Here is a 27087-nt window from a genome sequence, read left to right on the forward strand (position 1 = left end):
TGTAGGAGGTGGGCTTGAATGAGGAAATTACCTACATGACATACCCTTTCATCATTGTTCAAGTGACCTAACAAAAGGAAAATCAGAAACCAAGACAGAACTATCAATGCCCATTTGCCAAAGATCTCTTTGGTGGTCAGTATCCTTATTTGCTGTTAGCACATAAAAATGTTTCAATAATCCCCTTGGAAGGACAGTGTTTTTCAAAGTTTAGTAAATGTTGGCCTGCTACCTTTTCAAGGGGCCTATTAAAACATTTTAATGCTGCTTCAAATCAACTGATTCATGAAGGGACTGTGGATTCCAATAGTCAGAACTGTCCATGGAGCTGAAGACCTGTTCAACTGAGGAGCATGGATGAAATAAATTGGGCTTACAGCCACTGCAATATACCACGCTTAAATTGGGAAGGTTTGATGAATTCGCTAGAGTGGGTCACAGAACCCAGTGTAACATTTTATGTACTCGATCACTGATTTGTTATAAAAGGTGTAACTCAGGAACTGTCAGTTGGAAGACATGCGAGGGCAAGGTAGGTGGGGAGGGGCTGTGGAACTTCCAGGCCCTCTTTGAGTGAGCAATTCTCTCCTCAGCTCCATGTGTGCGAAAACCTGGGAGTTTTGTGAACCTTATCCTTTTGGGGATTTATGGAGGCTTTACTACATAGGCATAATTGACGAAATCACCGATCATTGACATTGATTCAACCTCCAGCCCCTCTTCCCAGCCAGAGGCCAGGGAGAGGGGACTGAAAGTTCCCACCCTCTAATCACATGATTGGTTGTCCTGGCAACCAGAACTTACCACTAGTGTGGTCCTGAAGACACCTTATTAATACAATAAAAGACACTTTTATGTCTCTTCTCACCTAGGAAATTTCAAGAGTGTTTAGGATCTCTATGCCAGAAACAGGATAAAGCCTAAATATACTTAATCTATTTTTCTTATTATAAATCACAGTATCGCAATCTCTAAATAATATACCACTGTACATATTTTTTCTTGCTTTTCAAGAACCAGAACAAATTCCCCTTCTCCTTGGGTGTATTTTAATAGTTAAAAAAGATATTTATACAGAGGACAAACTGATAGTTCCTGGAGGGGAAGTGGATGAGATGGGCAAAATAGATGAATGAGATTAAGGGGTACCAACTTGGAATTATAAAATATGTAAGTCACAAAGATGAAAAGTACAGCATAGGGAATACAGTAAATAATCTCGTAATAATGTTGTATGGTGACTACACGTACTGTGGTGAGCACTGAACAATATATAGAATTGTTGAACCAATGTACTGTACATGTGAAACTAACATTATATATCAATTATAGTTTAATAAAAATGAGATTTAAATAAAGGTGAGTATCGGAACTCCATAATGGTTCGATGTTACCAGTGGGAAGTGATGGCTCTCTCCTAGACAGAGCCACAGGATCTACTATTGGCATCTCTAGTTGATACAGTCACATAGGGCTTTATTGGCGGTGTTTAGAAGGACCTCTTCTGGTCTTCAACAGAATTTTAAATTTTTATCTTGCATTCACTTTATATTATCGTTCTTCAGGCCTAGTCCATTCCTGGAACACAGCGTTTGTCTAATAAACTCATGCTTAAATAGTAAATATAGTTTTCGGAACCTCCCAAATAAGGGTAGCAAAGGTAAAAGGGACCCATTCAAAACTTGCCTGTTGGGGAAGGAATAAAAGAAAACAAACACTTCAGTGGTACAGATAGAGAGGCCAGAAGCAGACCCATGTGAGTATGATTAGCTGACCTAACATAGGACAATGGAATATAGTAAATTCTCAGCCTCAGGAGATCTACCCCTCTGGGAAACCACTGGACAGCTTTTCAGTATCTTTTACAATTGGGAGCATCCTGCTTGCTGCCCATTGGACTTATGGGCTTAGGATAGTGGAGAGTAAATATAGTGTTTTTAACAAATGGTGTGGGAACAACTGGATATCCACATGCAAAAACACTGAAAAACCATTCCCCAAAATTGACTCAAGATAGATCATAGACCTAAGTGTAAGACATAAAGCTATAAAATTCCCAGAAGATAATAGAGGAGAAAGTCTCAGTAACCTTGGATATGGTGATGTCTTTTTCGATACAATACAAAGGCACAGTCCATTAGAGAAATAATTGATAAGATGAACATTAAAATTAAAAACTTCTGCTCTGCAAAGACACTGTAAAGAGAGTGAGTAAACAAGCCACTGACTTGTGAAGAAAATATTTCTTCAGATTTCCTCAGACCAGTGGAGAAGATGTTTGCAAAAGACATGTCCGATAAAGGACTGTTATCCAAAGTATAAAAAAAAACCTCTTAAAACTTAGCAATAAGAAAATGCACAGTGATGGGGCACCTGGGCAGCTCAGTCGGTTAAGTGTCTGCCTTCGGCTCAGGTCATGATCCCAGGGTCCTGGGATGGAGGCCAAACTGGGCTCCCTGCTCTGCGAGGAGCCTGTTTCTCTGTCTCCCTCTGCCTGCCACTCCCATTTTTTGTGCTCTTTCTTTCTCTGTCAAATAAATAAGTAAAATCTTAAAAAATAATAATAACAATAAAAAGAAAATGAACAAGTGGGCCAAAGACCTGAAGAGACGTCTCACAAGAGAAGATACTCAGATGGCAAATAAGCATATGCAAAGATGGTTGACAGCCTGTCATAAGGGAATTTTAAGTTAAAGTAACAATGAGATAGCGCTACACACCTACTAGAATGGCCAAAGTCCTGAACATTGACAACACCAGATACTTGGACGGATATGGAGCAATAGGAATTCTCATTCATTGACAGGGAAAATGCAAAATGATACACTTTGGAAACAGTCTGGCAATTTTTGACAAACCTAAAGTTACTCTCAATATTTGACTCAGTAGTCATACTCATTGGCATTTACTCAAAGGAGCTGATAACGTATGTCCACATAAAAACCTATACATGGATGTTTATAGTAGCTTTATCAATACTTGTCAAAACCTGGAAGCAACCAAAAGGTCCTTCAGTAGATGAAAGGATAAATAAACTGTAGAACATCCAGACAATGGAAGAGTATTCAATGCTAAAAATAAATGTTACAAAAGCCACAAAAAGATATGAAGGAAACTTAAATGTGTATTATTGGATGAAGGAAACCAATCTAAAAAGCTATACACCATATAATTCCAACAATATGACATTCTGGAAAATACAAAACATTTTGAAACATAAAAGCATCAGTAGTTGCTGGGGATTAGTCGGGGAAGGAAGGACGAATAGATGGAACACAGAAGGGTTTTAGGGCAGTGAAACTATACAGCATGATACTCTAAAGATGGACGCATGTCATTATACATTTGTTAAAATTCACAGAATGTACGGGCACCAGAAATGAGCTTTAATGCACGTGATGAACGTCTGTGATCATGATGAGCCATAATGAGCCTCACTGATTGATACAAATGTACCACTCTGGTGTTTTCTTTTTTTAATTAATAAATTAATTTTTAGAGCATTGTAAGGTTCACAGCAACATTGAGAAAACAGGACAGAGAGTTCTCATATACTGCCATTGTGGAACTTCTTTTTTAAAAGATTTTACTTATTTATTTGGCAGAGACAGCAAGAGCAAGAACAGGAGCAGAGAGAGAGGGAGAAGGAGAAACAGGTTTCCTGCTGAGCAGGGAGCCCAATGTGGGGCTCAATCCCAGGACCCTGGGATCATGACCTGAGCCGAAGGAAGGCACTTAATGACTGAGCCCCCCAGGTACCCCACCAGTGGGATTTTGATAACGAGGCGTTGCCTATGAGGGGCAGGGATTATACCGAAAATATCTGTACCTTCCATTCAATTTTCCTGTGAACATAAACAAGCTCTAAAGGTCTATTAAAAAAAAAAAAAAAAAAAAAACCTCATGGAAAAAGAGATGAGATTTGTGATTACTAGAGACAATGTGGGTGGGGTGGGGAGAATATTGGAGGAAGGTGGTCAAAAGGTACAAACTTTGGCTTATAAGGTAAGTACATACTGGGCATGTAATGTGCAGCATGGTGATTAGAGTTAACACTGCTGTACGATAGAGCTGAAAGTTGCTAAAAGAGTAGATCCTAAAAGTTCTCATCACAAGGAAAGAAGCAATTTTTTCATTTCTATGAGATAATGGATGTTAATTCTTATTTATTGTGGCCATCATTTCACACTATATAAAAATCAAGTTATTTTGTCACATACGTTAAAACTACAAAGTGCTGTGTGTCAGTCAATTAATTATATCTCAATAAAACCGAAAGAGAAAAAATAGTCTATTTTTAAAAAGGTCAGTATGTTACATAAATTAAACATACAGATTAAACCAAATATAGTAATGACTTTCAATGTGAAGCTTCTATTGAATTTAAATGAACAGTCCCAGGACCTGTACACATAGTCATGCCCCTTCTTTCCAGTATTCAGTAGACCTGGGGCTAGGTCAGGTGACAAGTAGGACAAGGCAGCTAGAAGCAGGAGTCTCCAATCAGAAGGCCCTATAGAAAGGATCTCTACACCAGTTACTTGCTTTGTCTTCATCATAAAACAGAGGAATCTAGGGAATGGGGCGTAGGTGGATTAGACCATAATTACATCTTTAAAAATTCCTGAGTTGAAGGAAAATAGATCAGTGTATTTAAATCCAAGTGTGCTTACTGAAGGACTCTATCTTTAATCGTGTTCCTTTACCTCCTTTTACCCCAAAACTCTGTTATAAAATAACTAGTCCCTTCTCCATGCTAACTTCTGGGCTCAGATGGCTGGAGGATGGGATGCGGGATTTTAAATAAATGCTATTTTTGTTGTGGAGCTGATTGTGGGGCTTTTGAGAAAGGACCTCCATCTACTGAGGTCTTAGACAATCTGGTTGGAGGCACTGCAAGATCACAAGGAACTGTGGGAACCATGTGGTCCCTCTGTTTCATGCAGAGAGGATTAGCATGGTGGTAAAAGGGCCAGACCATTGGGCGCCCTAACCCAGCTTTGGCACTGATTAGATGTGTTATCTTTAGCCCATGTCTCCCTCTCTCTGTATCTGGATGCTCTTCTACAAAATGAGAGTAAATGACATCTAGTCCATGAATGGAATTTCTGTTTGGATTAAATGGATTTTCATTAGCAAAGTGATTAGGTAGTGTTGGGCAGGCTGTAAGCCTTACATATGTGTGCTAAGGTAGGGACTGGGGGTCCAGGCCCATGAGAAGTCTCCAGAGTGGAAGGAAATTTTGTGACCTCTACTTGTGGGTAAGATTCTCTGGGGGCTGGATTGAACCTGAAGCCAGACCTCTGCAGGAAACCATTCTCTCTCTTCGGTGGAACCATAACCTAAGTAGGCAAGGTGGAACAGTTCATGGGGGCTTGCCAAGCACTGAACTCTCTTATCTGTCCTCTGGAGACGATTCTTTCCTTGATGCCTTCTGTTCAAGGACAACTGCAACGGCACAGATAAAGTTCCCTTACGGAGAAGTATTCATTGAGGATCTGGTAACTTGAGTTTCTTCAGTGGTTAATGCATATGCTAATGGATACCCACAAAACTCTCATGTCAGAGCAGCCAAACTACACATGGAGGTTTTGCTTTTTCTGAGAGGATAAAATAACTGATAAGAAAAGGATGATTTGATTAATGAAGCAGTTATCTCAGTTGGAATTTTGTGGGATGACTTATTTCACAGAAAGAGATGTAAAACTAACAAAGCAGCATATTCTTCTCTTCAAACGTCTGGTATGTTTACTGCCTTACTAAAAAATCCTCCGAACATTCTAGAACATGGGAAAAATCAGAAAAAAAAAAGGGGAGGGGGAAGCTGAATACAAAGTAAGTTATTGCACATATCTGATCCTTGGCTGAAATGCAAAGTATTCTATTAGATTTCTTTGTATCTCTCTACGTTGATACTGCCATTTATCAGAAAAAGAAGCCTCCTTCTAATTATTTATTGAGAAAATGAAGGATATTGTATTGTGTGTATAAAAGAATCAGATTTTGGTAGGAACAAATAACTTATTATTTTCAGATTAGAAATTTTAACTAGAGAGTGAGGATGCTGGTTCTAGGTCCGAATCCAATGTGTGCTACTTCAAGCCTGACCACAGGCAACTGCAGAGTCCTTACTTGGCAGGTCTCATGGGAAAGTGGCCCTCCCACACCAGACTTTGTGCACACCAGTGCTTGCTTGTCTCTGAAGGGGGCTGTAGTCAAGGACCCAGTCTTGAGATCTCTCTCTCTCTCTCTCTCTCTCTCTCTCTCTCACACACACACACACAGTGTCTAGCATATCTGTATCTGTATCTTTGGAGACCTTATGATTAGGCAGCTCTCAGTGGAGGCCTTTCTCAGCAGCTTCTGTTGATACCACATTATGGGGAAGAGGAGGTTTGAAGATATTTTTCTCTCCTCTCATTCAATATTCAGTACTTAAAAAAAAAAAAAATCAGTACTTTTCATTTTACTCCCTACTGATTCCTCCCGCCTGGCTCCCAGGTCCATAAAAGGGCAGGAATCTTTAATCCGGGGTTCCCTTGGCAGTGAGATGATTCCTCACATCCCACTTCCAATAAATACAACTGACCTTCATGCTGGTCCCATTCCGTGGGGAAAAATGAAACCTTGGGGGAGCCAGTACCCTCTTTCCTGCCTCTCGCTTGGACCATCACAGTAAGTGAACGAAAGCCTGACTGTTACTTTCTAACTGACCATTTGAAGGGGTATCAGCCCAGTTCAGCACTCTTGACTGGGAGTACACAGGACCTCATGGTTTTCACTCCTCCCCCTCTGAGAAATATCCCTTCTGTCCACCATGCCATTTGGCAAGGGATCCCTTTCTTACTCATTTAAAAAACAAATGTCCACAATTGTACAACCATGTCCCAACACAGCAGTCTGTTCTGCTCCCTCATGCTTGGGAGGAAGGGGACATGGACACCGCTGTCAACGTGGATGTTCCTGTGTTTGCTTTTGTAGCTGCGCCATCGTGAGGAGACCCATGCGCTGCGCATGGACCTTCTATTCTGTAGATGCCACTGGAGTCTCCGGGCCTCTCAGATGTGGAAGATGCCTGGGTCCAAACTGAGGTGAACCCCAAGTCCTCCCGCCACCCCAGCCATCCCACTGCCAGAGCTCTCTGTTGTGGGTTTGCAGGCACCAATTTTGCTGTATGTCAAGATCCTAAGTGGATCTGTTTCTGTTTGCAAGCTTGGATATTATTAATTTCCCTTCTCAATTCATTTGCCCCCTGGAGAAAGCACAACTGAGGTACTCTAGATGTGGTACAGAGCCTTGGTTTCTCATGATTTTCCACCAGAAAACTGGTGAGAATGGTCATTTTACTAAGGACATGGAAGGTTACGGGAGGGACTCCCGTCCTGTGCCTTCCAGCCCCTCCTGTACCCACCCACTTACAGCCCCCTGCTCTTCTCTTCCCTGGGGGTCCTCTCTAGGGCTTGGTTCTAGGAAGGACCGCCCAGAGCTGCAGCCGCCCCAGACGTGGGCTTTCCCTCCACCATGAAGTCTGGGAAATAACATTGTCTTCATCTCATTATGCTTATTTGCTGAGCTCTATCTGGCCACTGCTTGAAAGAAAAAAAAAGTGTAAATATTAAGCATTAGGGTAAAGCGAGTCTTCTGTTGCCTTTAACATCTAGAATCATTCCATAGCAGAACCGTTTTTCCATACCGGAAAAATGCCCTCTGAGGAAATGTGTTAAAAACAAAAGCCAGGGGCGCCTGGGTGGCTCAGTGGGTTAAGGCCTCTGCCTTCGGCTCAGGTCATGATCCCAGGGTCCTGGGATCGAGCCCCACATTGGGCTCTCTGCTCTGCGGGGAGCCTGCTTCCTCCTCCTCTCTCTCTGTCTCTGCCTGCCTCTCTGCCTACTTGTGATCTCTGTCTGTCAAATAAATAAATAAAATCTTTAAAAAAAAAAAAAAAACAAAAGCCAGTCTTTGATCCACTATTCTCAATACGAATTTTCGTGGGGCTAAAGAAGACCAACTGAAAAAGAAACCTCTCCCTGCAACCACTTTCCCAAAGCTGAACGGGAATAGCAGATGGTTTTGTTCAGTGATTTCCATTCTTTCTAATCTCAAATGAATGTCTATTCTTTTAAAGATCCTCTTTAAATTCTGATCATTTTTTTTACCTTGCTTTCTTAAAATAAGTCTCTATCCTTCCTTTTATCCCTTTTAAATTTGATGAATTCTGCTTGATTTCAGTTTCCTGGGTGAATTCTATTTAGTTTATTCCTCATTAGATATCACTCATTTTTCTCCTAAAATAATTTGCCCATTGAAAAAACACCACCAACACACAGTAACTTAAATTTCCTTTCTTAAAAATATTTTTCAGAAACATTAAAAATATCTTCTCTTTAGAACAGGCATCTCTTTTCCAAACGTTCTTGGCCAAGGCCATTTCAGAGGACATCTAGACCACTTTCCCAGCCTATCATTTCCATGATTGGGCTTGTATTTCTCTTGCCCTCCATCCCCATCAACAGAGCCGTGTTCAGAGAGCACCTTTTAGATCGTTTTACTTTTTGCTTCAATCCGTGTACTTTCCTCCCCAGTCTCCACTGAGAGCAGTGGTGGGAACAGTCTGAATACCGATTGGGGAGATGTCTTCTCCAGCCGTAGCTCCGCCCCTTGACGTCTATTGGCAGGTTCTGGAAATGCTAGGTGAGATGCCCTCATAAGGCAGGGCGCCCGAGGACAGCCCTCCTACTGAGCACTCGAGTATTCAGAAGCTGAGCCTGTGGGGCTTTATAAATGCTGGATGCATGCAGTTTTCCATCACTGTGGTTTTTCAGAATATGAGAGGTGAGTAGTGGTGTCCAGAAGTAAATATTCACGTACATGATAACAGTGCCATTTTCACCAAAGGGTCCCAAAGCTCGGGTAGTGCACTAGAGGGATCAGAATCCCAGCACTGTGGGATCTCAAAACCTTCGTTTATGTCTGAAACCAAACCAGGTCTGGGGTTAATCCAAGCAAAAATTCTCTTTTGTCTAAAACATCTTGCTGCTTCAGGTATCAGTTATTTCTGCCTGAATTATTGAGATAAATGTCTCTTTGGTCCATTTCCCTTTGCTAGTATAGTCCTAGATTGTAATGGAAGAAAGTGCCAGGTCATGAGGAAAAAAAATGAAATGAACCAAGAATGAATGAAAAGGAAACATGAAAAGGAAAAAAAAATGCTCTAACACTGGTAGGATAAAATGACTTTTGCATTCATAAAAGCTGAAAGTTCTTACGCTGCACCATACAGGGTTATTCAAAACTGTTGTAAAGCTCAAGCATTTGTAATTTGGCTTTTTATTCTAGTGAGAGCATCTGTTTCCTTTTTCTACCAGCCACACTTCCTTACTGTTTCCTTTAAAGATGTTTTTCAAACTGGTCTCTGAATGCATTTTAGTCAGACCCAGTATATTCTTTTCGAATAATGTGAGACAAGGTTTCCTGTCAGTTTAATGAGTCGGTTGCTGATTTGCTGATATGTCTTCAAGCCATTTCCTACTTACACAGCTGGATGTGCTACATTTCTCTGTGCATGTGTTTGTGAAGGTAAGTACATATTTTCAGCATAAATATACGTGTACAACCAGGTGACCTATTGCTTTCTGGGAAATGGCTTGCAGGAAAGCTTTTCATTCTATGTTCTTAGACCATTAGTGAAGGATAGCGATTAAGAATAGGAAATATGTTTCTTTAAATATCTAAATTAAACAACAGGGCATTAGATTTGTCATCATTAAATAATATTTTTTACTACGAGGCAGAGTACTTTACTATGAAATTTATTGCAGCAGCTCACTATCCCTGGTCTGTAAAGGTTTCCTTCTAGGGTGATTGTGTGGTCAGTCAGAGGAGAACGGGGAGGAATGTGGGGTCTATCGTAGCTGAGGCTGCAGGTTCCCCTGTGAGCAAGGCTTGGAGCTAGGACTGGTTCTAGGGAGGCCCATTCTCACTCCTCTCTTATCTCCTGCTTTTCTTGTTGGACTTTCTGGTGTGTGTGTCTTATTTTGTTTAAGGACTTGATGTGTTTATCAGTAAATAATGATCACAATGACTATCATATATGGATTACACACTTTGTGCCAAACATTATGTTGAGGTCTTTATACGTTATCTCACTCAGTTTGTTTGTTTATTTATTTGCTTATTGGACAGAGGAAACCCAAGTAGGGGGAGTGGGTGTGGGAGAAGCAGGCTTCCCATTGAGCAGGGAGCCTGATGTGGGACTCGATCTCAGGACCCTGGGATCATGACCTGAGCTGAAGGCAGACGCTTAATGACTGAGCCGCCCAGGCACCCCTTTAACTCAGTTCTTAAAATTGCTTTGTAAAGAAACTACTGCCATCTTCATTATGTAACTAAGAAACCGAACTATGGGGAGACTAATTAAATTGGCCAATGGGACATGGCGCAGAAGTGACATATCAGAGTTTGAACTCAGAGATGTCTGAGTAAAAACCATGAGTTAACCATTAGACTATTCTGCTTCCTTCCCCCAATTAAAAAGAAAAATGAAGAAGAAGAAGAAGTCCTGTAAAATACTCTTTTCTTCACTTTATACCTTCCTTCATTTCACATTGAGATGACTCTACCTTCTTATGCTTTCATTCACTTAAATTTATTTTGGAATTTGGAGATAAGCCTGCTGATTCAAACCTGTCCATGGATTCATCCTAAAATGATTCACAGTATCAAATATTGATTAAATGTCAAACTACTAATCAAAAGAGCAATACAGTTTTAGGGATGTGTGAGATGAAGGACTAAATTATCTAGATTCTCCACGGTCTTCACACACATACACATGCGTACACTGGCATGCAGACCTGTGGATACACATACAAACATGCACAGATGCAAAACACATGCACACACATATACACACATACATATGCACAAGCACAGACACTTAAATCTAGGACCTACCACTCCTGCATTGTGGGATGAACAGTAAACCACTTTTAAGCTCTTTTTAGCTTATGAAAAGAATCAGTCCTACTGCTCTTCTTCCTCATCTAAGACCCCACACTCTGCTTGTATTATCTACCTTCTCTGCGAAATATTCTTATTTTTTTTCGGTGTCTGTGTTATTTCTTGTGTCTTTATTCTTTCCATTTCTTCAGGTCTCTGACTTGTATCCTATCTCTTGCAAAAATCATACGTCACTCAATATATCTTCCAATTCCAAAATGATTTTCAGGGATTCCAAAATGATTTTCAGATGATTTCAGAGAATCTTGAGTGTATTTTATTTACAGTTAGGAATTTTTCATAATTTTTAGCTGAAGAGGAAACCCAGATATTATAATAAATGCTAAATATCTCCATTCTTTTTTCTTCTCTGAAAACATCTTAAATTATTTTTAAATTGTACCCTGTATGTCAAGTTTTAATTATTTGTTCATGTTTTCAATAAGTCAGCTTTCTTGAATCTCTTTGGTTTTCAATTTTGAAGTATTTTAATTTTTACTTTGTCTTAATTGTTATTTCCTATGTGACTTTGTTATGTTCTCATCCATTGGTTTCCAAAGTGTTTGTGTATGTATATACATTTAAATTATTTGCCACCTTATTTTTAAAACTAAACTACTTTGCACTTTATTACTTTCTTATTAAAAAGATTTATTTATTTACTTATTTAGAGAGAGCACGCTTGCGTGAGTAGGGAGAGGGGCAAAGGGAGAGAGAGTGTCTAACGCAGACTCCATGCTGAGTGTAAGGCTCAATGCAGGGCCTGATCCCAGGACCCTGAGAGCATGACCTGAACTGAAATTAAGAGCTGGTCTCTCAAAGGACGGAGCCACCCAAGGGTTTCTGCCCTCGGTTACTTTCATGAACATTCTTTCTTCTTTTTGACTATATTTTATATGATGCATTGGATTTCTTATACAAACAGAAAGTCAAAGCATTTTTTTAAATTGCAGAAGGGGCAATGAAAATACAGAAGGGACAGTTGTTTAGTTTTATTAATATTGCTTCTGTATTTGGATTCCTGTTTGTAAATTCAGTTTCTGGTTATCCGTGTTGATAACCAAACTGAACCGCAGATCAAACGGATTGTAGTAAATATAGTATGGCCTGTAGAAATTTAGTTAGGACAAGCACAACTTTATAATGCATGGAAACAAGGGGGGCCCTAAACACATCAGGTGGACATCAAGAGAGTTCATTTGCTTCATGTGTGGCACCAGAGAGTAAGTGAAGGAAGCTTCCATGTCAGCACCTTCGTTTCACATTGAGATCAATCTACCTTCTTGAGTCTTTCATTCATGTAAAATGGACATAAGGCTGCTATTTCAAACTTGCCCACAGATTTATCCTAAAATGATTCACAATATCAAACATTGATTAACTGACAAACTGTTAATCAAAACAGCAATGCAGTTTATTAGTAACAAATATGCAAATATCCTAGTATAATCACAAATTACAAAAGAGCCTTGAAGTTATACTATATGGAAAGAATGAATGTGGCATTTCTTTTGCAAGGTAGTCACTAAATTGATTCCCTTAAATAATACAATGAGTTCTCTCGGTACTTTGAAAATGATGCAAAGTGAAAACATGTATGAGGTTGTTCTCATATGGTGCAATAGACACCCATGAGATCCTTGTGGGGTCATAACCTGGGGAAATGTCCCTTAATGTTGGCTCATCTAGGAAGATGCAGTTTGAGACAGAGTTAGAAGGAAAAGGGATTTTTGTGGCACCTGAGTGGCTCAGTGGGTTAAGTGGCAAACTCTTGATTTCAACTCAGGTCATGATCTCAGGGTCCTGGGGTCAAGCCCCGCCTTGGGCTCAGCAGGGAGTCTGCTTGAAGGATTTCTCTCTCCCTCTCCCTCTGCCATTCTCCCCACTTGCACTCTCTCTCTCTTACATAAATACATAAATCTTCAAAAAAGGTAAAAAAGAAGGGCAAGAGATTTGATTTGGGAGGTAAGGGGAACTGCAGTCCCAACAGATTAATTGTGAAAATGGAGCTCTGATGGCCAACAGAAAATAGTGAGGAGTGGGGAGTGCACATCACAGTTCCTGGCAAGGCAAGAGGCAAAGGAACCATCTACACTGTCAGGAGTCATTGCAGAGTACAAAAGTCCAGCAAGGAAGAAACTGAGACTTCAACTTTGGTCCAAGCAAGAATGATGGGTGGGGGGGGATCAGGTTGCAAGAAGGCTGAAGCCCAAGGTAAGCATCCCAGATAGCTTTCAGAGAAAGAAAAGCTCAGAACAAGGTCTGAAGCAAGTTTCTTCTCTTTGGAGGCAGCTCAAAGATTGACCCAATCAAACCTACCCTAGCATATGTCAAAGTTGCTCTTGTTCCCCCATATCAGGAATATGCTATCATCTGCTCAGGAGACCTCTGTGTCTACATGTGTGGCCAGGTTGTGTCTGACTAAATTTAGGCCTCCCACAGTGGGGGTGGGGTGTCATCCTGGATAGTATAACTATCTCTGCCATTCCTCAGGGACCCCAAATAACCTGCTTTCTCTGGGCTATTTCTGTGGATTAAAGTACTGAGTGGGAGGCTCTATATGTGATTCAGTGCCATACAAGAAGAGAAGGGAAGGGTGCCTGGGTGGCTCAGTCATTAAGCATCTGCCTTTGGCTTAGGTCATGATCCCAGGGTCCTGGGATTGAGTCCCACATCGGGCTCCTTGCTCAGCAGGGAGCCTGTTTCTGCCTCTGCCTGCTGTTCTCCCTGACAAATAAATAAATTTTTCAACCAAAAGAAGAAAAAAAGAAAGGAAACCTAAGATGAATAACGATGTTATCATAAGCTGTTACTGCAAGCTGAATTTTGTATTCTCAGGACAATTTTTGGATCCCCCCCCACCTCCGACAAAAGTCTGGTGAAGTTGGCTTCCTACCAGCTTTGCAGCCAGGCAGTCCAATGTAGGCATACAATGGACACCTGGTTTCCTGTCTCTACGACTTTCCTGGAATTTTTGTTAGTCAAAATGCCTCATCCAGACATGTTTGCTCCCTTGCCTTAGAATGGCCTGGGGCAGAGGGCAGTGGGTGCTGAAAAGTAATGATAAAATCGGTGATTAATGTGTCAAGGGATATTCTGGGGCAGAAGATGGGTGCATTGGAAGAGGCTCGTCTGATTTTCTCTGACGGAGGGTAAAAATGGAAGGTGTGGCCCCAAGCACAATGCATTCTGAAATCTCTAATGCTTGTTTTGAAAATGTGGATTTGTCCCAGTGTGATTGCTACATGAGGGAAAAATTTGAACATGAGGGCAGGTCTGGCTTTTGTCTATGTATGACTTTGTCCATGAGAAATGACAGGTGAATGCCGAAAACTGCATCCTGTTGGACTGAGTTGTGCAGGAATACACGAATTGCACACATGAATGTGCCTCAAAATCTACCGGTACCTTGGTTTCCCACGTGCATTATCCCCTAGTAGAGTTACAATTTCCCACCGAATTTCAGACAACTTTTCTTCCACCTCTCCACAAGAACTCAGAAGCGGCAGCCTTTCTGGCATCCACTTCAGCAAGTAAACTGCACGTCTTTTTCAAGGAAAAACAACATATTACTAGAGTATGTATACATTTCTTAACCATTTCGTATATGCAAAACTGTGCTACCCCTTTTACTAGCTTCCTGTTTTTTTAGTCACTGATAAAGTTTCTGAGTTGTTCCCTGACCCCATTTTCTCCATAAACCTTGTGGGTTTTCTCGCATGACTTTTAAGGGACTTATATGTCCGTTTAGAGCAGAGCTGATGGGACGTTTGGTTTATCCACTAGTATGATGGAGATGGATTATGAAGGTCTGGAAGAGATATTTGTGATTGCATCCTGGGATTCTGGTAGAATATTCCTTCCAGGCCATCATTCTTCTTGATGGCGTAAATACCGATTTCTCAGGAGCCATGGAATGAGAGTATTTTCCTAGCTCTATCCCAAGGAACTTGATAGAAACCAATGTGCCTGAAAAACAAATGCAGACACAAGATGGAGGGGATGAAAGGTGGTGATCTGAGGTGTGGGGCCCCCATTGAAGAGCTAGCAGGTGCTCCTATCTACTTTTGCTGTTCCAAGGTGAACGAGAGACGCTCTGGCCAGGGCTGCAAGATGGACAAATTCTGCCTGTATAGCAGGCAATTGGATAGCAGGAGGCCTTTGGAAATTAAAATGCAGAGGGCTTAGAATTGGCTTCCTGGCTCTGTGATTTGGGAAGGTCCCAGATCTGGCAGTGAGAGGAAAGAAGAGGGCCAGTAAATAAATCTGTTCTTGGCTGACTCGTGCATGTCATTGAGGTTCTGCTGGTTTGTGCTAATGGCTAATGGGAGGTTTGGCTCCCATAAGGAAGTGACACAATCATTTTGTGAATTGGTAGTGAGGGTTTGATGGAAAATACCTTGCTCTCCAAAGTGATGCGGTGAGACTCCCAGAAATGATATTCAGACAGGAGACCGTTCCATTACAATCTTCCCTATGGACTTCATAGCCTTCCTGTGCTCCCTCCCAGGAGTTATTCTTCATAGCAAAAACAAGTCATAGGTCTGAGTTAGGACTGACTTAATGTTACACTAGTATCTTTTATCTTGGATTTTTTTCTAGCTTTTTCTAGCTTTATGGAGATATAATCAACATATAATATTGTGTAGGTTTAAGGTGTACACTGTGATGATGGCAAAGGTTAACTCTTGCTAGTCTTCTGACAGCTACTGAAATACTGAAATATCTGGTTGTTGTACACCCATTGTGTTGGAACAGTGGTTTCTCAAACTGTGTTTTGCATAGCTCAGGGTGGTTTGGAGGTACGTCAGGAGAGAAGAAGGAGGAATGCAAGGAAGAAGAAGGTGTCAGGCACTTTATGCCCCTCCCCCCATCCAAGGTAAGCAGATTCACACTTTCTGTTTTACCACTGAGATTTGTTACTGGTTGAATTGTGTTCCCCCAAGAGATGCGAAAGTCTTAAGCCTTAATGTCTATAAATGTGATCTTATTTGGAAATAGGGTCTTTGCAGATGATTAAAGTTAATCCTTAGAATTATGCCTAATCCAATGTGACTGGTGATTTTTTTTTTTCCCAAAGAGAGAGAGCACAGAAAGAGAGTGAGGGGGAGAAGCAGGCTCCCCTTGAGCAGAGAGCCCAATGTGGGGCTCGATCCCAGGACCCTGGGATCATAACCTGAACTGAAGGCTGACGCTTAACCGACTGAGCTACCCAGGTGCCCCTGACTGGTGTTTTATAAAAAGGAGAAATTTGGATACAAGAGAGATGCACACAGGGAGGATCTCATCCTTCCTGGTAGAGGAGGGTACTTCTCCAAGTCAAGGTATGCCAAAGATAGCTAATACCAGAAGCCGGCAGAGAGGCACATAATAGATTACCCCTCACAGCCTTCAGCGGGAAACAACCCTGCTGACATCTTCATTTTGAAAACTTAGCCTCCTGAACTGTGAGATAATAAATTTTGTTTGTAGAAGCTACCCGTTTTATGGTACTATGTTACAGGAGCCTTAGGAAACTAATACAGGATTCTTGGTGAAACTTTATTTGTGAAATAAATAAACAAACAAAAACAAAAACAAAACACAAAGAGTTCTCACGTTAAAATCATTTGAAAATGACTGAGTTAGACTGAGTTAGAAAATGGGCCAAGTAGAGAACTGTGGACACTTCCAATACAGTCATACCATTCAAAGGACAGGAGATCTGAGTGCCAAAATTCCACTGAAGAAAGGCATTAAAGGCATACTTCCTGACTTGGGTATTTAATTGGTGTTTTCATAATGGGACTTGTATTGTATAGTTTGGAAATGTCAGGAGAAGAAAAATAAAAATATCTCAAACAGGTTATGCAACAGCCTAATATAATCATATCAGAGGAGGCTGATCATGTTAAGATCATGTTTGTTAAGAGGAGGCCTTAACAAACATTCACAATGATCATAAGAAGTTCAAAATAGGGTTTTTTTTGGTCTTTTTTTCATGACTATGACTAGTTATGTGTTCTCAGGAATCCCTGTTTGGTATAAACTGTCATTCACCTGTGCTAATACAGCAAGCCAGGAGTCAGTGGGAAGGTATTGATTTGGGATAACGATTTTATTTAACACCTGGTACTCATTGCACAGATGTGCATCTTTGCTTCTCTTCTTGACGAGGAGAGACAGCTGATGGGCAGATGGGGCCCTACTGTAGATTTCTTTCATTAAATTCTCCATGGGATGCCATCTTTGACTGATCATGAATACATGTTCCTGGCAGAAGATCAATAGCTCAGGCAGAGGGGTAGGAAGCAGACAGGGTTTTGGTTTAAAGAGTCTAAATATATTTTAGAGTTCTAGGATTTCTGTGTTAGAAGTGGCACATTTTGTGTTATTTTATACCCTAGTATGTATGCTCACTGCTGGAAGAGATAATGAAAGCAGCAGAAGCTAGCCTTGACCTTGGCTTTAGATGACTTCAAGTCATTCTGGACAAGCCCCTGCACCCCTGGAATTATGAGGTCATGAAAACTAGGCAATATCCAGGAATGAATATCTTTGATGACATTCAAAATTATTAGGGGACCCAGAACCTCTTGTAGCACTTACCAGAGTCTGAGATTATCTTTGGATGTTGGGTCTGTGGTGTTGTCAGCACCACCCCTCAACAAAGGAATAACTCAGTGATTACACAGTGCTCTATGTGTGTGAATATGGACATCTGTTGAATAATGGCCTATGCCCCTATTGAAGTAAAGCAGCACTTTGTGGATACCCAGGGAATGAGGTTTCCAACCTGTCGTGTCTGCCCCAATTATCCTCTCCAGTACCCACAGCAGACATCATCACTGGCCAAGGCACACATTTGTTCTGAGCCCAGAAGAGGTCTTGAAATTCTTCTACACACAGCTCCCTAGGCATTCACTACCAAGAAATGTGTTGCTGTGCAAGGTGAAACCTATTTGCCTTGCCTATATTAGGCCTTGATTAGGCATTTGGCCTAATGCTTACTGCTGGTCCTAAAATGAAGCCAGACTAGTGGCCCAGTTCTAGGACAGCTCCAATGTCTGCACAAAGGAAAAATCATCTGTCGTGGACATTTAACCACTCCTAATCACCACCTGCAACTCAAAGTCAAGCATTTGGCCTCAGATCACTCTGTATCAGACAAAGAAATTCACCTGACAGTTCTGAGTTGTCAACTGGTAGACTCTTGACCTGAAATCCACAGGCAAGTAAATGTGGGCAAACAGCACTGACTGTCCCCAGTGCTTGCTCAAACACCCCTAGGATCCGACTAGGAACTCGGCCAGCAGGAAGAAGCAGGAGTGAACCCACCACAGTGAGTTAGGAACTTCCTCTGCTAGATCTCTTTGCCCTGTGTAGCTGGGCCAGGTTCTTACAAGGAATGTAGGCCAAGTTCTTGATCACCTGGGAGTATAAATTATCTGCAACAATAAGACAGAAACAAGGGAGGAAAGGCAAAATGGCACTGATGGGGTCTGGGACTTCGCAGACACTATCTTATTAATCTCAATAGCCTCACAAAGTAGGTAGTTTTATTGCATTTTACCAATAAGGAAAGTGAAGCTCGGGGGCTGTGTACCCTCCTGAAGTCACAAGTAGGAAGCAGCAGGAGTGAGACAACCTTTAGATCTGCCCAGAGCTCCCCTTTGCTCCTTGTGGCACCTGCTTCAAACACACCACTGACCTATGCCAGGAAAGAAGCCACATCTCTCATATCCTATTATTGTGCTTCTTGCAAAATTAAAAAGCTTCTTACTATTGTTTCAGGTGCCTACACCACAGCCAGCATTTAAACAGATGGATGAAACACCATCGTCCTCCTCTCCAAACTTACAGTCGGCCGTTCGTATTACTCTTGACATTTTGGAGGTCATCTCTCTTTCTCCCCTCAACACACAGACTGGTCTGGCTCCACGATTCAAAATGAAAAAGCAAAATGGCAACAAATGTCAAGTGTAACAGTGATTCTTTCAGACAAAGCACCAAGAGAGCAAAGCTATTAAAAATTTCATTCTCTCTGCCCTTCTGTTTACTGGGCTGCATTCTCTATGTTACTAAAATCAGCACCCTTGGAAGGAATGGCCAGCACTACTGCCTGGGACATAGCGTTGTTTCTGCAAATGTGACTCTAAGTGGAATAAGACCCACAAATAGCTCGTTTGGGAGTGGTAAGTGGTAAGAAAGATCTAGTAAATCCTGCATTATTACTTATAAAGGCTGAAGAAACAGGAAAAAAAAAAAGAGCTCATTATCTTTAAAGGAATTTAAACTTATATGTACACTTATTTGATTTTGCTTATATATCAAGAGTCCTCCCATTAAGTATTATTGTACTTTCTTACCTGGAGTAAGAAAGTCTTGCTCTTTAAAAGGAACTAAACTTCCCTTTAACTTGGATAAAAGACAGCAAGAAAATTATGCTTTCTTGTGGAAATTTGACATGTCATCATTGGCAGCGTTGTTTCATAAACGATCATATGGAAACTTAAATCCTGCCAATGATTAACAATTTAATTTATGTTTAAAACATAGCAAAAGACTGATACAATTTTTAAAATTTTTGAATTTAAATATGTGACTCAAACCAACTCTTCATCTTTAAAAATGGAAAAGCTGAACCACTTGTCACATTTCTTATGCTCTGGATAAATCTTATCCTGGTTATCTAGTCATTGATTTCCAAGAAAATTCATTTGTCAAACCTCTTTTAGGTCAAGCCTCCCTGTTACGCATTCATCATTTCCTGGACTGAAAGCACACAGGCTTTCTCTCCTTGCCCTTTATACATCACTTTAGTGTTTTTGATCTTTCTTCCTCTTTGATAGCTGTGTGATCAGGTATGGATTTTTAAAAACTCAAGTACTGAGTGAGATTTTCCCGTCTTCTGGGTTACAATCAAGTCTTGGAAATCTGACATCCTGAATTCACCCTGTATCTGCTAAAAAGATGGGAGACTCTGGTTCTTTGTGTGTTGATAAGAATCATAAAGCAGACGTATTTTACTTAAATAAAATAACAGAGTACAGAAAACAGGGTGAATGTTACAATTAGAAAATTAAATCAAATATATAGTAGCATATTGTGGTGCATGGTGAATCAAAACTTTTCCCTAGGTGACTCTTTTTTATCTTAAAAAAAAAAATACTGTACAATCCCTGCTTAAATAATGCCCATTTACTCTTATTCACAGGACTGCTTGCTAGAATATTGTGCCTGAAAACACATGTTTTAGTGTCTTTGTAGCCTATTATGTGACTGTCTGCTTAAAACTTTCCTTTCTCTAGTTTTATGTAGCATCTTCTGGGATAACCATGATAAGCAAAGGTAATAAATACAAATGTTTCCTTATTTACTTAGGAAGTGTTCAATCCTGCCCCGATGCTCTTTTATCATTCATTCTGTCCCTATCCAATATTTCTTCTGTACAGGACTCAGACTCAGGTCCCTGAGAATTTTGCCTGCAAAAGCCCCTCATCTCTTTTGTGGAATGTCTTGTTTGGGCAAGGTGTGCAGGGGGCTGGGGCAGGGGGAACAGACACAGGTCAAGGAGTCCACTCTGTTAGGTAGAGGAATTTTTTTTTATTATTTAAGCAGCAGGTTTGTAAAAAATTTATATTATGAAGAAGATTTATGAAACATGGAACCAGTGTGGGAAAGACAGAATTGAGAATATGTCATTTCTAAAGGCATCCCTAACGCTGGACATCTGCCTTTATATTAACTAAAAACAAAACAAAACAAAAACAAACAAACAAAAAACCCAAAAAACAAAAACCAAGCACATGACAAAATACTCCCTTTCATTTCGAATCATATCCAAATATGTTCTGTGTCTGGGCAGCTATTCCTCAATGACTTATGACTGTGTACAATGTACTTGGTGGGTGAAACAGGCCTTATTTCATATAAATTTCCTTTCATACGTGGGACATGAAGGTTAAGTGGCACTGGAGGCCTTAGACGACTGTAAAAACGGCAGAGATAGTGTTTTCTTGCTGGGCAATGACAGGGTAATTCATGGACTTTTGGGGCCACCATGATTCCTCAATTGCCCAGGCCCAATACTCCTGTCCCCTGACACACATGCAGTGACCCATGTCTACGGGAAGGCCAAATGGGGCCAGTCACCAACGAGGAACTTGCTCCTTTCACCAGTAATTCTCTGTCATTCTTTTTTTTTTTTTTTTTTTTTTTTAAGATTTTATTTATTTGACAGACAGAGAACACAAATAGGCAGAGAGGCAGGCAGAAAGAGAGGAGGAAGCAGGCTCCCTGCCAAGCAGAGAGCCCGATGCGGGACTTGATCCCAGGACCTTGGGATCATGACCTGAGCTGAAGGCAGAGGCTTAACCTACTGAGCCACCCAGGCGCCCCAATTATCTGTCATTCTTATCTTTTGCCCCAACACTCCCCCAACCCCCTTCAAGAAGATCCCATTCAGTTCTACTGCATCAACGTTTAGTAGTGATGAAATGAATGCAGAACAAAATAACGACGAGTTCGTGTTTGCATTCAGGCCAGGTTGGGGACACTGGCTCAGACTGAGGCCAGAGGAAATTACAATAGGATCTAGCAAGGACAATGAAGTGAGGATCTTCTTATGAAACAAAAACATCCTCCATCCCCTTCTTGGATTAAAAATAAACATTTTCTTTTAGCCTGATGCCACATTTTGTTGTAAATGCTGACCTAAAGCTTAAGTAAGTCTCCTGAATCCATGAAGTTAATCTGAAGTTTTCTGAAAGAGATCTGGAATCCCTACTGTCCCCAGACATAAATCATCCTTGGACATAAAAACAGACTGTTGCTACAAAGTTAGTTTATTCTGGGGATGCAGTTCCTTTCTACACAGATTTACATACAGTAACCCTGGAGAGCTCCCCCATTATGCCTTCTATAAATAATGGAATCCTTTCTTTTAAAAGCTCAAGACAGAGATGCAAATAAGTTGAGCTGCAGAAAAAAGTCTTCCAGGCCCCAAATGCCCAGTCATATCAGCCAGGCCAATGATCTGCATGTTTGGGGCACTTAAAATCGTATTTCGGTTCCTGCCCTGCAGTTACTGTTACTACAGTCTGACACACTGTTACTACACTCAACTGTACGTAGGCTTTCCTTTCTTTGTCATAGCATACAAATAGCTTTTTATCGTGAAGTTGCAAAGTGCCTCGAACCGCTTAGTAGTTACAGGTTTTAGGACCTTTCCCATCAAGTTTTGGACCCCTGATGACCAAAGAGATCATCCTGGAGCTCTCTCACTTCTCGAATGGCCTCTCGTTGGCTTGGAGACGAGAGGTCCAGCGTTAGTGTAAATGGCTGCAGAGCGGAGAGGGGGAGGCTGGGCGCTGAATGCCCCCTCTTACAGGCAAGGTCCTTGCAGGAGACATAGGTCAGAAACAAATCCTGAGAAAACACTCTATTCATTTCCTTTTGCTGCTTTAGAAAATCATCGGAAATATAGGCACCTAAAGCCACACAAATGTGTTATCTTACAGTCCTGGAAGTCAAAAGTGCCCACGTCCCTACAGAAGAATCCCATTCCTGCTTGTTCCAGCTTCTAGATGCAACCTGTGTTCCTCGCCTCGGGCCCCCTTCCATCTTCAAGGCCAGTAAGGGCAGCTCAATTCTCCTGTCTCCTGTCTCTGACTCACTTTCGGCTCCCCTCTTCCATTTTTAAACACCTCCGTGATTATACCGGGCTCTTTTGCAGAATCTAGGACAATGTCCGCATCTCAAGGTCTTTTATCTTATTCACATCTGCAAAGTCCCTCCTGGCACATCAGGTAACATTCTAACAAGTTCCGGAGATTCGGACGTGCCTATCTTTGGGGGGCTATTAGGCTGCTGACTGTGACCGCCTGGCTGTAGTAGACGTGAGAACTCTCTAGTTACCTCTTCAGTTGGAAAGTCACCCCTGGACATGTGAGAGAGTAACACAAGGAAGAAATGCACAGCAGTCCCTGAGGTGCTATAATGATGAGATGCTATTCACACCTGCTCAGGTGATTGCTTTCACTAAGTCATATATTCAACACAGGCTTTCCTTTCTTTGTCATCGTTGTATCTTTTTCTTTTATGTGGGTTGAGTTGCCAACTTTTTAACATAGGAACTGGGACTGAAAATGGTGTGTACTACTGTTAAAAGGGTTGGAGAAATCATCCCCGTCGTATTTTCCTTGCTTGGAATTATAAAATTTATTTGTGGAACTTCTTTCATCCTGGAAGGTCAATCAGCATCGGGACAGCACAGCTATCATCAATCTGACTCTCTTAGGCAATCTGGCCCTCTGGAGGTCTCCTCACAGAAACATTTTTTAACAGTAAAAAATGGAGAAAGTGGGGTAAAAGGACAGGAGCCAGAAGAAAGAAAGTCTTACTTTCCCTTTCACTGTGTTTTCGGACCGTCCAGATTTAAATAAAGTACACCCTAGAGAAGAGGTAAAAACCATTTTTTACAGTGAAAAATTAATTTGTTAGAAAGCCTGGTGGACCTGTCTATGGCAGAACTAAGCAAATTATGTTAAACAATGGTATATGCATTATAGACTCTCAGTATATAACTAGTTCACTAAATAAGTCAACATCCCTTTGAGTTTTTTGTTTTTTTTCCATGTGAAATCAGCAACTGAAGGATAATGTGGGTTGGGGAAGATGTAAGGCAGAAACATGTTCCCCCTAGTGGTTAACAGTAAGCTTGGTTTTTATTTACAAAAGCCACTCATTCATTCATACTTCTTGAATGCTTACTAAGAGCAATGCTATGGAGGGAGAAATATATATGTGGAAGTGACTATATAAGCATGAAAGTAAAATCCAGCCCCAGTCCCTATATAGTTTATTTATTTATTTATTTTTAAATATTTTATTAGTTTATTTGACAGGCAAAGATCACAAGTAGGCAGAGAGGCAGGCAGAGAGAGAGAGGAGGAAGCAGGCTCCCCAGTGAGCAGAGAACCCGATGCGGGGCTTGATCCCAGGACCCTGGGGTCAAGACCTGAGTTGAAGGCAGAGGCTTTAACCCATTGAGCCACCCAGACGCCCCACCCTGTATAGTTTATAATCTAAAGAGAAAATACTGTAACTTGTGTGTGATTCCTGGGTGCAGTGGAGACATTTTATAAATGTTTTAAATTTTCTACAATTTGAAACCCACATCTGATTTCATTTATCTAATTCATACCAAGTCATCCAAAAGAGGTCTCTACAAAAAAAAAAAAAAAAATTTAGATCCTTTTATTTATAATTTTAAAGGCCTAAAACATCACTACTTCAGATACGAAAATCTTTTGTTTTTCCCACTCATTTGAAAGAGCCTTTTTAAGAAACTCAAAACCATATGATAGAGCCACAAGATCAAGAATGTTCTGTGGTGGTGTCAAGTCTATTTTGTTAACATAGGCAAAGAACTCTAAAACCTTTAAATAGGATAGTCTGTCAGGCTTAGCATATTTTAGGTTGGCTAAAAAAAAAAAAAAAAAAAAAGAAAAGGAAATTAAGAAATTGAGAGTGTGCATGAATAAGGGAGCTAAAATTAATGAAAGACAAATAATTCTTGTTATTAAGCCTTTGGAAGAAGGAAAGAAGTAGAGACAAAAACAGTATGATATATAGCTTGCTTCTTTGTTGTATTTCTGCCTGTTAGGGCGATGAGAGCAGATATGTTTCAGAAGGCAGATGAGATTATATCAGAAATACCTACACTCAGTGGTGTTTAGGTGTTGGAACCAAATCTTTACAACCTTTGCCCTCAGGAGCAAGGAAAAGCCCCCAGTGCACACTGAAATGTCTCCCTTAGTTTTCCAAAGCTAAGAATGTTAATAAAAATCACTCATGTTCTTTCCCTAAGAAGAGTCCAAGTTATCCTGGTGACCCCAGGAATATAAATCATTGTCTGGTTCAAGCTGAAGGACTTTGACACATATTTATATTTTCCTGGAATGACTGGAAATTAGTGTCTCAAATGCTAAGGAGTTTATTTCCTTGGATATAATTACAGTGTAATATTTTTATCATTTGTGCAAACTGAAACATGTGACAGTTTTTCTATTCTTATACCTAAGCATTGCATCATATACATGCAAAATCTTCCCTATGTATAGTCAATAGCTCCCCCAACAATCACTACCCGCTTCCACTAGTCCTAAAAAAGGGACCTTTTCTGTCTAAAAAACTTATGGAGCCCATACCTGAGAGCAGAATGACATTTACACATCTAAGACGATGACAATGATGAAATAATTTGAATTCTCCTAGCTATGTGATTTTACTTGTTTGTATCTTCCATTTCTTAAGTTTCCTCCAGATCCACAAATCTCTTTCTAAATATCTCGGCTGTCTCCAATGGGGTTCAGAAAAGCACTCCAAACGATGCCTTCCCCACACATTTCTATACCCATCACACACTTCTAAGTCCTAGGATTCAACTACTTCCTCCATCTCCATTTTATTTTCCTAACAAGTTTTCAAGAGTGAAGAGGGCTTATCTTTACTTTTATTGCTCTCATTAGCTCTTCAGATGTACTCTGTGTATAATAGACCTTTGATAAACACTTACAAACTACACAGCCAAAGAACTTTAAAGATTAGGTTCAAGGATTCCCTTCGGATGGGGGGACATATTGGGTCATATTAAAGGTAAATTGCTTTTGTAACTCAAATTGTTTTCGGCACAAGAGACAAAGTAAATTAGCTCAGTGTCTTTTGTTTCTCATTAACTCCAAAGCATGTTGAGTTTAGAAAAGTAATGTGAGGGGCGCCTGGGTGGCTCCATTGGTTAGGCATCTGCCTTTGGCTCAGGTCAAGATTCCGGAGTCCCGGGATTGAGCCCCGCGTTGGGTTCCCTGCTCTGTGGAGAGTCTGCTTCTCCCTCTCCCTCTGCTGATCTTCCCACTCATGGTCTCTCTCTCACTCACTCTCTTTCTCAAATAAATAAATGAAATCTTAAAAAAAAATAATACGAGTATTATTTGATAGTACATCATAGTTCATCAAATCTAGCTACTGTGAAAGTTATTCTAAAGCAGTAGACAGAGGGAAAAGGTAAATCCTGAGCTACAGAGTTCAAATAGAAAGACCATTCTCTTGTCAACAAAAATGCCATATGTTTGAGTACTATAATGCAATGCTTCACATTGTCTTCATATTCAGAATAAAAAATTTTCCACTCAATAATTAAAAATCTCTTCAAGGTAACTTTAAAATTTTGCTGTGGTTTTCAGACATGGGGAGGGAAATCTTTCAGTTGCCTGACACTGATTGTGGGAGTCTCTCCTACGTAGCTGTATTACCAAATACACACAGCTCAGTTCAAGGGTTGTGATCATTACTAAGTCATTAGTCACTGATTTTAAAATATCATAGAGTAACGTTTTAACCTGAAATGGAGATGGCATCACCTGCCCTATTTCATGTGCATCACAGAGTCAGTCCACTTCACACATCTTAAATAAATTGCAAGTTTGTGAAGATAAAAAGAAGATAACATTCATTAAAAATAAATGCCAGTTCATTATACACAATGTCATTTACAAGGTCCTAACACTGGGAAGCGGCTACTCCTTGCTAATATTTTCTGAGAAAACAAATAATGGAATCTCACAGGAATGTCAAACAGAGGCAAGACTAGGAGTCGAGTCTTTTCTGTGAGTGAATTTAGCAGAAATTGCATTTACTCCCTTTAGTAATAAATGTACCTATCACACTTCAACTTTCCAGGCAAGCTTGTTTTTTGTTTATTAAAAGGTTTAGGTTTCACTCCCTGCTTGACTCTTCAGATATTTGTGTCTTCAGCTGCCTGAACTGACTAAATGCTGTATAAGTGATCATGTCGGCTCCTGAGTCTTATTTCTTACTTATCTCTAGACACTGCCTCATGCAAGAGTCTTCTCACCACGGACCTTCTGACAGAAATGTGGAAGCCCCTGGAGCCAAAGCGTATGAGGTAGACCCAGAGAGGAGCCTTCACCCAAGCTCACTGGTGAGCTGCATCTGCCCATTACCCAGCCCGTGCTCCACACTGGCGACTTTGTTCCTTTTCCAGTTTCACTGCCGTCAGAGAATTCCTTGTAATTTTTTTTTTTTTTT

General features: G+C 40.7%; 1 protein-coding gene and 1 long non-coding RNA gene across 2 annotated transcripts in view; one reads left to right on the top strand and one right to left on the bottom strand.

Annotated features, from left to right (window-relative positions):
* NKAIN3 (sodium/potassium transporting ATPase interacting 3) overlaps window positions 1-27087 on the bottom strand; it is a 624119-nt gene that overhangs the window by 64794 nt on the left and 532238 nt on the right. The gene's annotated exons all lie outside the window — the stretch shown is intronic.
* Window positions 9442-27062, top strand: LOC131826783 (uncharacterized). Its single transcript, XR_009351743.1, has 4 exons — window positions 9442-9576; window positions 15784-15877; window positions 18772-19172; window positions 26866-27062. It is a non-coding gene; the product is annotated as an uncharacterized LOC131826783 (long non-coding RNA).

Source organism: Mustela lutreola, chromosome 3 (genome assembly GCF_030435805.1).
Source record: "Mustela lutreola isolate mMusLut2 chromosome 3, mMusLut2.pri, whole genome shotgun sequence".
Lineage (NCBI taxonomy): Eukaryota > Metazoa > Chordata > Mammalia > Carnivora > Mustelidae > Mustela > Mustela lutreola.